This window comes from Podarcis melisellensis (genome assembly GCF_964234715.1).
Source record: "Podarcis melisellensis genome assembly, chromosome: 1".
Taxonomy (NCBI): Eukaryota; Metazoa; Chordata; class Lepidosauria; order Squamata; family Lacertidae; genus Podarcis; species Podarcis melisellensis.
In genome coordinates, this window is record NC_138528.1 from 93,011,397 (window position 1) to 93,025,328 (window position 13,932).

Genomic DNA, 13,932 nt, shown 5'->3' on the forward strand with positions numbered 1-13,932 from the left:
ATGTTACCCATGGTTGTTGTCATGTCTGTTTTGGCCCCATGTATTTGGTTCAGTGGGTGCTGCTGAAAAGCAAATAATGTACAACCAACCAATGGTAATAAAGCTCTTGTAGAAGTAGAGTCTACAGCAAAAGATGGACTTCTCCCATTTAAGATTTCAACCATGGCTGTCAACTTTTTCCTTTTTTAAAGGGAAATTCCCTTACTCCGAATAGGATTCCTCCATAGTTGACAGCTATGGTTTCCATCAGTCAATGTCTTCCTTTCTCCAGCAGCATTCTGCACCCACGGAGTGTACTCAGTCACCAGTGGGTTGTTTTTCTTCCTTTTTCATTCCCTCTGCCCACTGTTAGTTACTACTTCTGCAAACAGATGTTTTCCCTTGAGGTTTTCCTCGGCGTACCTCTCTTGTGTATGGTGCCATTTTGTACTGGCATTCGAAGGACTGAACTCACTGTTTTTGTACAGGAAAAGTATTGCTGATATAAGCTCTGATTGCAACCTGAGAACTCCAACATGCTTAAAACCATCAATCTCGGGCGCCAATCCTCATCTTATTTATTTAGGCAATAAATAACTTACTTCCAAGTTAAGTTGCATAGGATAGTACTGCACATGTCTGAGTGACAAAGCATAATAACATCACAGCTATGGTTGAATAACCAGACAGGAGAGCATGGAAGCTGGGGTAGGCATATTATTTACCTTAGCTAATTAGTTCAAATTCTTTGGGAAAAAATTGTTGCAACATTTCATGATCATTTCATTAAAAAAAGCTTAGCTGATCTTTTATTTCAGAGGACATTTGACAAATTCCAAGGGAAGAAATCAGTGGGTGCAGATGGCATGCACTGTAGAGTTTGAAGCTCAAATCTAAAATCATTGATCTTTTAACTAAATTATACAGCAACATAAAATAAGCCCCCTTGCTATAAATAAAGAGGCAACTAATGTAACACTTCTTACGAAAAAGAGGATTTGGAACGCAGGAATGTCAGCCTGAATTCTGCTCCTGGGAAATTACTAAACAGCAGTATTAAAATGTGACAGAAGGGGACAGAGTGGCAGAGAGTCTTAAGTGTAAGAAGTGCAGACTGAACCAGTACTTGGTTATCTGTAAATAATTCCCACAGAGTTCAATTCACACTTAAATTCAAAGAAATTTGCATGGGATTGTAGCCTTAGGTCCAGAAGCCAGGCAGATTTATTTCTAAATGCGCTCACTGTTAGGAAACAGGCAGAGCGATCCTAACTTGAGGACAGTATTGGGCCTGCAGCTACATCTCAAGCCTTGCCAGCTCATACTAACCAAGATGGAAGGTCTTGTATGTGCGGTTCTGCCTTCTTTCTTGCAACACCAGCTGTAAACTGTTCATAGCTTGAAATACCCAAGGACTGCGCTCCTGATGGGAGAGGAAATGTGTGGACAGTGGATTCAGAGGAGCTACAGCTGTCATCAATGGTGTGTGTGTGTGTGTTTATAAGATTATATTCCACCAAGACAGGGGCGCCGACTTATAAAAAATATTGGGGGGGGGCCATACCGACTTATAAAAAATATTGGGGGGGCCCAAGACCTCCAAACCGCTGCTGCTGGGGGAATGAAAGGGGCGAGCCCCGGGCTGCCCCGACCTTAAGTGAACCTGTGAGGGCCCGCCCTTTGCGGCAGCCGATTGGCTGCCGCCGTGGGCGGTGAATATTAATGAGCTAGGGAGAATCCCCGCTTCTCGCGGGGCTGACGCCAGCCCCGCGAGATTGTTGATGGGTCGAGAGCCCGCAACCCCACCCCCTCTCTAGATCGGGAGTGGCTTTGTTTTAACTCATTACTGAATGTATTTTAAAAGGTAACTATCGTCAAACAAGGAAAATAAAAAATACCAACATAATTTTGTGATTTTACAAAGCATAATATAACTAATAATTTTCTTAAATTATTGGGGGGGTGGAGCCCCCCAAACGAATTTTTGAGGGGGCTCGGGCCCCCTCAGGCCCCATGGAGTCGGCGCCTATGCACCAAGACCACTACCATGGCTTGCAATACCTCCCCCAAATAATATTAAACACAAAATTGCACTGAATGCAAAACACAGTCAAGCCTGATATCCTCCAGGAAGCAACCATGTCTTCTACCCAGGGCAGGGTACTGGATGTGTTTTGCCCCACTGGAAGCCTTCAGGAGGTGGCTAGGTAACATAAGAAGAGCCTGTTGAGTCATGTCAATGGCCCATCTCATTCGGCATCCTGCTCCCATAGTGGCCAACCAGATTCCTGTGGGAAGCTAGCAAGCAGGACCCAAGCACAAGAGCCCTCTCCTCTCCTGTGGCTTCCAGCAACTGGTATTCAGAAGCATCACTGCCTCCACCTACAGAAGCAAAGCATAGCCACCAATGCCAGGAGCCACCTATAGTCCTCTCCTCCATGAGTTTGTCCAATCCTCTTTAAAGCCATCCAAGTTGGTGGCCATTACTGCCTCCTGTGGAAATGAGGTCCATAGCTTAAATATGCACTGTGTGAAGTGGTACTTTCTTTTATCTGTCCCAGATCTTCCATCCATTGGGATGCTTTATCTCTTGATTCCCTGCGTTCAACAAAGGTTGAACTGCATTTGCCTTTGCCTAACCTGCTTAGTCAAATCCTCAGTTGGCCCACCCTACAGGAGTTGCATCACTGGTCTGATGGTAAGGAACAGTGCTCATTTTCCCAAATGCTACGCAGGATATTTACAAGTCTAGAACCATAGTTATTTTAAATCTTAATTAGTGTTTTCAGTCTCTTTAAGCAGTATCATAAAAAATTCCTTGGTGGTGTACAGCTTATAAAAAACGTTTTATACATAAGAATGCAGGCGCCTTTTTAGTTTAAAAAAAATGTAATTGCTCTACAAATGTCATAACCTGTCTGAATGCTAACCGCTCAATAAAAGTTTGTTCTGTCTTCTAAAAAATAGATGCTAATTAATGCTGGATAATAAGAGTTCTGCTGGCTAAGGATGTTGTTAAATTAAAAATGTACTCGCCGTGTCTCATTTAATCCTATTGTTTTGCTTCCCCATCTGTTTGAGATTGATGTCTCTCATGTATGCTTGGGAATGATCTTGACGCTTAGTTGAGAAAGGCTGAGTTTTCAACTAGGTAGACTGGGTAAAATAGCAACCCTAAACATTTGTAATGATAGATTATGGGCTGCACCATGGTCCCTATGCAGCTGTTGTGGGGCAGGGCACCTGCAAGTTACATATCTCAACATGTTGCTAAACCATGGAATTGGCTCACACAACACATAGTTAAACTATGGAATTGCTACCCCAAGATGTAGTGACAGACAAGAAATTTCAAAAGAGGATTTGACAATAAGGCCATCAGTGGTTACTGGCCATGATAGTTATGTTCTACCTCCATTGTTGGTGGCAGTAACCTCTGAATACTAGCTGTTGTTGAACTTAGGCTCTGCTTACAGGCTTCCCAAAGGCAACTGGTTGGCCATTGTGAGCTGGAGATGCTGGAGAAGATGGACCTTTGGCCTGATGCAATAGGGCTCTCTTTCATTCTTAATCTCTTTAAATGTCTAGTATAGACAAAGCTGAATAAAAGATATATGAGTTGAGGGGGAGAGGAATAACTCCAAAAGTTTAGTAAGTCTTGATTCAATATATATCAGGCAGGCCAGACAAAGGCAACTACTTCTGCACACAACATGCAATTATATTATTATTATTATTATTATTATTATTATTATTATTATTATTATTATTAAAATGTGTATACCGCCCCATACCTACAGGTCTCAGGGCAGTTCCCAGATATATGGAAGTCACAATGGCACTGGCTACCTTTCTCAAATCGGCAATGGTTTCTGGCACTCTGTCGTTCAACAAGAGCCACAACAAAATGACTTTTTCTATCTAAATTAGGCTGCTGAAATGAAGGAAATGAACCAAGGCAGAAGCAGCCCTTACCTTGCCAATGCTAGAGCTCTAACATCAGCAGGGCTGAAAAGGAGGCATGCTGTGGGCAGCCTTGGAGAAGACATTGATCCAAAAGATCCATAACTTTTCCACTTCCCCACCGCACACACATACAAAATGCAGGCCTTAAAGCTTCTCAAAACATGAGCAAGAATATGCATAGGCACAGATCCATGGAGATGGACCCTCCAGCATCTACAAGAGCATCAGGCCCACCCTTCCAAAACCAATGACCAAATTAGCTTACAGGCAAGTTGGCTAGGAAGTTGAGAAAATCAGACTTGACTATACAAGTTGCAAGTCCATGTGACAACTGGTAAATCATTTCTCATGTATAAAATTGAATTAACTGATGAGAAAGAGAAGGTCATGTTGATAAGTTTCCCATTGCTATCTGATAGGTTAGGCTATAAATAATAATAAATTAACTTGTGTAGTTCTATGTAATCTAACTGCTTCAGCGTCAATTACATTAAGATAAGGTCTACCCCTATGAAGAAATCAATGCTGGAGGAGGGCAAGTAAGAGCCCTGGAAATTATGAAGCTTTGGCTTATGAGATCTGTCTCAATATATTTCCATTCTGACTCTTTCCACAATCATTTTCTCACCCAAGCCCCAGTGCAGAGGAAATATCTATTTCATTACAGCTTATCAATGACTTGTTTTTAAAAAGAAAATCACATTATTTGCCCAACACGAGGGGTCTGGCTGTTTGACCTGAATATATTAAAATATTGTAATGTTTTGTTACATACCCGAAGATTAAAAAAAAAAAAAGGACATTGCTTATTAGCTTTCCCTTCCATGTCTCTTATAAAGGTTTGTTTGACAGAGCATAAGATAGTGGTAAAATCCTAAGGTAAAGGTTAAACTCTGTTTTATTATGTTTACAGGATTTAAAGGGTAAATCAGGAAGTGCTTATTTAACGTTGGAGTGAAAGTGGTGGATTAGTAACCAGACCGAGACTTAAAAGCAGCCTTAATCCTTAAAAATCTCTGAGGGTGAAAGGTCACTCTTAACACCACATCGGGTAAAGAATGAAGCAGACTGAAGCTTCTGTTTCATCATTGCCTGACTAATCCACTGAGGAAATGAGCGGCACTGTTTTTGAGCTGGGCAAACGGGCTGCCAAAACTAAGGAAAGGCATGGAGAATGAATGGGAAGTAATTAAAGAAGGTTTATTCTCTCTCTGAAATACTGGGGGTTGGGGGTGGTAGGAGAGGTTTTAAGAGACTGACTTAAAAAAATAAATAAGCTAGCCTCAATGAATATAAAATGAAATATTTCCACTCTTCTTTCATTCAATAAACTAAAGTCCTGTCACGCGTCCAGGCTAGAGGTCAATGCACATGTTTATTCTTGTGGCAGAAGTGTTCTCAAGTCAGTGATGTTCCTATCTAGTTTTCCCCACAGGGAAGCATTTATGGGAAACAAGTCCTAAGGAAAGCCTAACCAAGCCAGGGGTGTAAATGCCAATGGATAACTGGATTCACTTGGATCCCAGTGGTGGATCTTTCCCATTGACCCAGAAGCAGAATCTCATCTGGCTCCCAACATCATTGACAGGACAGCAGTCCAGTGAGCCAACTCATAAGGGTGCTCTGGACAACGAGAACTGCTTTCATAAATAGATCGGAAACTACAACTAATCCAGAATGCGGCAGCTAGACTGGTGACTGGGGGCGGCCGCTGAGACCATATAACACCGGTCTTGAAAGACCTACATTGGCTCCCAGTACGTTTCCGAGCACAATTCAAAGTGTTGGTGCTGACCTTTAAAGCCCTAAATGGCCTCGGTCCAGTATACCTGAAGGAGCGTCTCCACCCCCATCATTCTGCCCGGACGCTGAGGTCCAGCGCCGAGGGCCTTCTGGCGGTTCCCTCATTGCGAGAAGCAAAGCTACAGGGAACCAGACAGAGGGCCTTCTCAGTAGTGGCGCCCACCCTGTGGAACGCCCTTCCAGCAGATGTCAAAGCGATAAACAACTACCTGACATTCAGAAGACATCTTAAGGCAGCCCTGTTCAGGGAAGTTTTTAACGTGTGATATTTTACTGTATTTTTGGTTTCTATGGAAGCCGCCCAGAGTGGCTGGGGAGGCCCAGCCAGATGGACGGGGTATAAATAATAAATTATTATTATTATTATTATGATCACGTGGTAGGTGTTGACACCTTATAGTAGATGGAAAGAACACTAGCAGGCATTCCAACAGCTCCATGAATCTCAGAGTGGCAGCACCACATATTGGGAAGGGTGCAGTGCATTTGCAGCTGCAGGAAGATTGCTCCCTCATTCCCTGCTCCAGAAGGAACACTCAGCTCCGTCAGCCAGTTTCTTGGGTGACATCGATCAGCAGAATATAAGGACTTTGGAGATATGTATTCAGATGTATTTGAAGGCTGGGAGTTTCACCCCCCCCCCCCGAACACATGAGAGTGCGCAGATTAAGTAACTTCAATAATTTGTTTCTGAATTCATCTGCATCCATCTCCCTTCCCTGTTCCTTTCCCCCTTCTCTCCTGTGTCTATTTGGGAGACCAAGGGCAGAGTTGGTCAGATCATTTGATCAAGTTCACATCCAAGCTTCCATCACATTCATTATTTTTTTTTTTGAATGAAGCCCTACTGACCTTGATCATAATTAGAACTGGAGCTGTATTTTAATTTCCAGTGTATGGTGCAGTTGTGATTTATACAAGGTTGAAAAATGTTTTTTGTTCAAGTAGCTACAGGAACTGAGAAATTGGGAGGAGGGAGTTAGAGATACCTGTCCCCATGCTCCACCCTCCCCAATCTGTCCTGGCACTATCTGTGGAAGAAGAAGAAGAAGAAGAAGAAGAAGAAGAAGAAGAAGAAGAAGAAGAAGAAGAAGAAGAAGAAGAAGAAGAAGAAGAAGAAGAAGAAGAGGAGGAGGAGGAGGAGTAGTAGTTTGGATTTGATATCCCGCTTTATCACTACCCTAAGGAGTATCAAAGCAGCTAACATTCTCCTTACCCTTCCTCCCCCACAAAAACACTCTGTGAGGTGAGTGAGGCTGAGAGACTTCAGAGAAGTGTGACTGGCCCAAGGTCACCCAGCAGCTGCATGTGGAGGAGCAGAGAATCGAACCCGGTTCACCAGATTACGAGTCTACCGCTCTTAACCACTACACCACACTGGCTCTCAATTCACATATTCTATGAGCTGTAATTAAGTGAAGGCATTATATATGAGAATCATGACATTTCCATTTCTGGAAAAGTTTCACAGCACATCATACCCTGTTTCTTTTAATATTCCAACCTTCAAGTGGCCCCTATCTCAGGTTCAGGGTCTGTAAAATAGGCAGCAGTAAGATGCAAGGAGCTTCAACAAAACTTGCTTCTGGGAATAAAGCGTAATAAGTTATATATGAAATGTTTTAGAGTCCACTATTTTCTAAATCTTTCCTCACCTTGTGTAGACAAATCTTAACTTTTCCTGCACAATCAATACAAAAAGAAGAAGGCATCCCATATTTCAGCTTCTGGGAACAATCCCCCACCTTCCAATATGAGCAGTCTTTTCAATATTTATACCAAGCCAGCCATTATTAAATCACTGGTAAAAAAGAATAAGAAATCTGCTGTAGTTTCATCATATAAAACGGCACAGACATTCATCTTATAAAATTGCCTCACGGAGACTGATGAACAGTGCTTCTTTGGGGCATATAAGGATCTGAATCTTTTTCCTAGCCTAAGGTGCTGATGACGCATTCGGTTGCTAAGTTATGCAGTTTGGTTCCCCCCCCCTCACAGAACCTGTGGTTAAGCATTATGCTTAGTATGTGTGGTGATGTTATTACTTTTTCTGCTTTAAACCCCCCCCCAAACCCCTGCAGAATGCTTTGGTGAAACAGAAGGACTGTTTTGCTGCACACTTTACTGATCTTGCAGCTCCTCAGAAGCAGTTGCTCTTGCCTTGCTTTCCCATTTTGATTCCATAGTTTGTTTAATTGAATTTAAAGAGGTGAACTGAAATGGAATAACTTGGAATATATTTGTGTGCAGCCGTGTTCACCTTACCAGCACCTCACTTGGCATGTAATGCCAGCACCGCTGTCCTCTAAAGCCATAACTTTATTGCCATTGTGATAACTGCACAAGTAGAATAGCCACCACACACCAGGCTGGCTAAAATCAAACCCTTTGAATAAGCACTAGCGATTCCAAATGTAGCACCCTCTAGATGTTTTGAACTACAAATCCCATGGGCTTCATCCAGCATGGCCGATGGCCATAGATGATGCAAGCTGCAGTCCAACAACATTTGGAGGGCCACAGTTTGGGTAAGGTTGTCCTAAGCCATAGATCACACCCTTAGCGACAAAAGTGCATCTGCTCTTCATCATTCCTGACACTAGTGATAGGCACATATAATTTCCGGCTCTTCCTCTTGTTTTCCTTATGTAGCCCACAATCCCTTTCCACCCAGGTATTTGGATTTTGGAAGCTTCAGAAGATTGCATACTTCATTTCATTCTGTTTTAGTGGGTCCGAAATGCAAATAGTGGGATTTGATTCCCACCCCCACCCCTTCTGCTATGTAATTGCTTCTGGGCAGGTGAAATTGGAAGGATCAAACAGAAATAGTTTCCTGCAATGGTGGGCTGAAAGCACAAGAAATGAGAAACTGTTATTAATTGCAACAGAAAGTGGCAGAAAGAGAAAGAAATTTTGTATATTTCTTCGAAGGAAAAAGAAATCATTTCTTTCCCCCCCAGAGTATTTAATTTTGTCTACCTTAAATATATTGTTCATGCAGGTAGAAAACTCTGCTTTCTGAATGTATATTAGACAGAAAATTATATTCAAGAATCTTTATAGTTCCTGAAATATGACATCCTTTTACTCCACCACACCCTAACAGTAAGGGTCATAATTCACTCAGAAAAAATGATAGCTGGCACCTGTCTTAAAGTTGTTCAGTGATTGCATGAGAATTAAAATAAAATTATCTTCTCACCAAAGGAGTTAGCAATTGCTGCAGGCTAAGGCTGAGCAGGAATTAACAATGAATCCTGCATCTGGAGAATCGCTACACTTTTCAGTGAAATTAGTAACTTCCTTGCAAATTAAATTAATTGCACCAGATATGAAATCTTTATTGGGGGGGGGGGGGAGAACACTACACGCACACACACCCTGTGGAGAATTAAAAATAAATAACAGATTGGCCATTGGAACCTTTCCGCATGCTTCCCCACTGCCATCTTTGGGGTTCTTTTATTGTCTAACTCCATCATCAGCAAACAACCATAGGACAAGGCATGACATAACGACCTACTGCACCATCAGTACATCTTAATCCAGGGAATCACACTTCCATGTCAGAAGATACATTGGTGCCAGCTCCTCCTCAGACCAATGGTCCATCAAATATGATGACTTCTGCTGTTGTTGTTTTATGGTGGCCCACTATGGATGCATGAGAAAGCACACAACAGCACAGATGTCCAATGGAGCTCTTCTTTCCATGACGTTTGTTGTATCCAGCCACTTAAAGCATAGGGACACCTTCATCAATACAACATGGGGCCCATTGTCCATGAATTTGTCCAGTTCTATCTCCAAAACAACTTCCAAAGAAAACCAGAAAGCAAAATAATAAAATAGCACTTCATTTTTCAGCATTAAAGAATGTGTTTATTTTATAAATTTATAAACTTCACAGTCTGAAGCCACTGAAGGGGTGTTACTACACCATAAAAATATACAAAAAAATGCAAGTTCTAAAAACAAAAAGTATATTCCCAGTTCCTCATCCCCTTGATATGCATAGATCTCATAAATTTTGGAAGTTTCCAGTGTTGTAGCTGAGCAATAATGCTAATCTATTTTTTTATGCTTCTTTGCATTCAGATAGAAAACAAATAGGATGTGTTGTATGCAATTAAGGACCCATTCTGAAAAGCATGGGTCTGAATGGTTTTTCGCTTGACTTACAATTTCTAGACATGGATCCGAGTAGTTATGCCTTTGCCTCATCACTTTTCTCTGGAAAACCCACTCTTTAGTGATAAATAAGAAGAAATGGCAATCCACAGAAAACCTGATTGCTTTTTGTTCCATGCTAAATATCTGGTTTCCCAAGGGCAGGGCTGGATTTAGATGAAGAGAGACCCTAGGTGGCTCCACTTGTGGTGAGCCCCCTACCCTCACGACTAGAAGAAAATGGATGAGTGTTATAAACAAAATTGAGTGAAGCCAATTTTTTATTGTATTTAAAATGGGTATTTAAAATTCTGCAATTCACAATTTCTCCACTAAAGAACCTAAGATGTTATTGTTAAATACCATGGTGATTTCTAAAAATACATAAAATTAACACTGAAAAGCTTTTGCAAAACATTTTGTGCAATGAGCATTATTTCCTAGGAAAATGAAGTTTTAATATTATTCTTTAAAAAAAAAAACATTGAGTTTACAAATTATATTGCATGGGAAGTGTAAATAATATTATCATGATTACCTGACAGTGTGGCACTTTTAGAATCCACTTTATGTTGTCATTAAAAAGTCAGTTTTAAAATACATATTAAGAAGTAAACTGCAGCCATCAAATACAGTAATATTGGGCAGGCAGCCGGAGGCCCGGGCAGGCCGAAGGTCTGTTATATACCTGCTGGGATTGACAAGGCATATGACCCTCACCTGAATCTCATAGCTCTCCTGACAGGTGATTTGGTCTGCAGCCACAGAGTGGGAATAAAGGAGGAGATTGCCCTCCAGATACCAGACACTCTATTATTCAAATTAGGCTGCAGTGTTTTTCTTACAATCCCCTTCTCAATGAATTAATCAATTTTAATCTAGCATGTAAATTCTCAAAACTTTCTTATTTGTTAATTCGAGCAACTACTGCTCTCACTTCATTACAAACAGCATTTCTGCCTGTAACACACTTGAGCAAACCAACTCCTCTTCCTTTCACAGATATTTTGTTTCCATTTGCAACTGTAGCTGCCCTAACCCTCTGATGAGTTATCATTTACCGTAAATTTCGCTCCATAACACGCAGTTTTTTTCTCCTAGAAAGTAAGGGGAAATGTCTGTGCGTGTTATGGAGCAAATGCCTACAGATGGCGGGAGAATTTGCTGCAGTTGTGAGCAGTCCGTGGCTCGCTTTGAAACAGCAAAGCGGGTGTAAGCGGCTCCTGTCAGCTAGCGGAGCCGGGAGGAGGGAGAGAAGCAGAGCGGGAGTTGGCTGCTTTAAAACAACCCCATGCTCTCTGTCCCTACCTGCAGTTTTTTGCTGTCCGATTTTGGATTAGCCACTGTAGGGGCTGTGTGTGTGTGTGTGCTCCTTCTCTTGCTTCCCGTTCACTCTCCCAGCGCCCCTGCGCTCTCCCTCCGACTTTAGAATTGACACTGTGTGTGTCTCTCTGTGTGTGAGGGCTCCTTCTCTTGCTTCCCGTTCACTCTCCCAGAGCCCCTGCGCTCTCCCTCCGACTTTAGAATTGACACTCTGTGTGTCTCTGTGTGTGTGAGGGCTCCTCCTCCTGCTTCCCCTTCACTCTCCCAGCGCCCGTGCGCTCTCCCTCCGACTTTAGGATTGACACTGTGTGTCTGTGTGTGTGTGAGGGCTCCTTCTCTTGCTTCCCGTTCACTCTCCCAGCACCCCTGCGGGCCCCTGCGACTTTAGGATTGACCCTGTGTGTCTGTGAGGGCTCCTTCTCCTTCTCTTGCTTCCATTCACTCTCCCTGCGCCCCTGCACTCTCCCAGTGCCCTGCGACTTTAGGGCCAGTTCTCTCTCTCTCTCTGTGTGTGTGTGTGTGTGTTTTGACCTCACTGCGCTTGTTGGGGAGGAGTGTTGGTCGCAATTTTTCTTGATTTGTCTCAGAATGGTTACTATCATGGTTTCCTTGCCGGGGAGGAGGGATAGAAGCAGAGCCTGCTTGTTTTAAAGGAGCAAAGCCGGAGAGGAGCCTCTCCTGCATTATTCGCAGCATCCTTCTCCACACCCCCCACGTGTGCTCCTTGTCCCTTGAGTGTTTTTCCTTCCCTCCCCACTTAAAACGTGGTTACAAAGCACGGATCCACATGGATCCTCAGGATTTTTGTATTGGGCTACCCCAAACTCACTGTCAGATCACATGTCTGTGGCCACAGCATGAACCACAAAAATCATACATCCACTGTTTCGTTTAGAATATTTCTTTCTTGTTTTCCTCCTCTAAAAACTGTGTGTGTGTTATGGTCAGGTGCGTGTTATAGAGCGAAAAATACGGTAACTCTTTGGTGGGGATTTAGCATCAGATGTCATGTGCATGGAAGTTGCCAAATCAATTAACCAACTAGAAGGGTTACTGTTAATAGCACCAGTTTTCCTATAACTTGATATTGCTGGATAGTTTTGATGAACTGCAAAAGCATTTTTAGTTTGCTTTCTCTTGCCACCCTGGAACTTTTCTTTATTAATGCCACTTTGTTTTATACCATTCCTTGCAAACGAAGGAAAACAACTTTTCTGCTTGTATCTGTTGATAATATAATTTTGGTTACTGAGAACAAACAAGATTGTAGAAAAACAAGATTGGGTGCAGGCCTGGCCAGGACATATGTGTCCTGTGGCAAAGGTGACCTGTGTGCTTGCTTGCTTGCTTGAGGAACAGCTGTTGGGAACTTCAAGGTCCCTGCTCTCCCTTCTTATGGCCTTTGTACTGGACCTGGAGACTCCAATAGAGAGCATTCCATGTCAAGAAGGAGGGCAAGTGACAGGACAGAAGCTGCCATTTCACTGGTGGTGCCCATTGTATGCCTCACTCTTCCCAGACCTGTTCTCTTTTGGCCTGTATTTTAGAGCTTTAGGAAGACTTTTAGAGCTTTAGGAAGACTTTGGAAGAACTGGTTGACAAGTCTTATCTGACATATAAGCGGATTTTATTTGCTGCTATTCTGGGCTCCTGGTGCACCAGAGTTTACACCAGCATAATAGAGTTGGCCAGGACACCAGAAGGGATGCTGCGCCTCCCCGCTGTCCCCCGAGCTTGTGGGGCTGCCCGATGTCTGCCTGAAGCGTGGGGCGCTCTGCTTCAGCGTGCCCCGCGCTCCGTGCAGCAGGCTGCTATTCGCAGCCTAGAGAGCCCTGTGGGAACTCCCGCAGGGCTGCCTAGGCTGCGGATGTCTCCCCGAAGCTCTGGGCACTCTGCTTTCAGCACGCCCCGCGCTCCGGGAAGCAGGCTGCTATCCGCAGCCTAGGGAGCCCTGCAGGAACTCCCGCGGGCTCCCCAGGCTTGCTGATAGCTTCCTGAAGCCTGGAGAGCAAGAGGGGTTGGCGTGCACCGACCCCTCTCGCTCTCCAAGCTTCAGCGAAAGCCTGCATTCGCCCCATAGGACGCACCCAGATTTCCCCTTCATTTTTGGAGGGGGAAAAGTGTGTCCTATAGGGCGAAAAATACGGTAAATCTCCATTGCTACATATTGGGTATGTATTTCAGTGGTTGAACTTACAGGTTTAGGGCCATGCTGTAGTGTAGTGCTTGTGCAACTGTGAATAAAAGGTGGTTGGGCTCATCATCCCAGGGATTGGGGGGGGGGAGGTAACAAAACTGATTTCCAATAACTGCCCCCCCTTTATTTCCATAACAAGTCCTTGAGTCTGTACTCTGAATAGTGACACCAGGGACCTAGAAGGTGCAGGGCTTGTCAGTCCAACCCCTGCACAGTCTCATCAGGGCTGACCTTGAGGCAATTGGGCCAAATTGGGCCCCACAGGCTGCTCCTAAGTGGCCCCCCACACCAGGGCAATCTAGATGGGTTTTATTTATATCTATAAGATTTTGCAGACTTTGGCTGTGAACTGGGGCCATACAAAAAGAAACTAAAGTTGGGGCCCATTTCATAGTTGCTGGGCCTGAGATGCCTTGCCTTTGTATGAATTTTGGGAAAGGGGAGACAGCTGCACTGGGGAGATGGCAGGCTGACAAGGCCCCCTATAT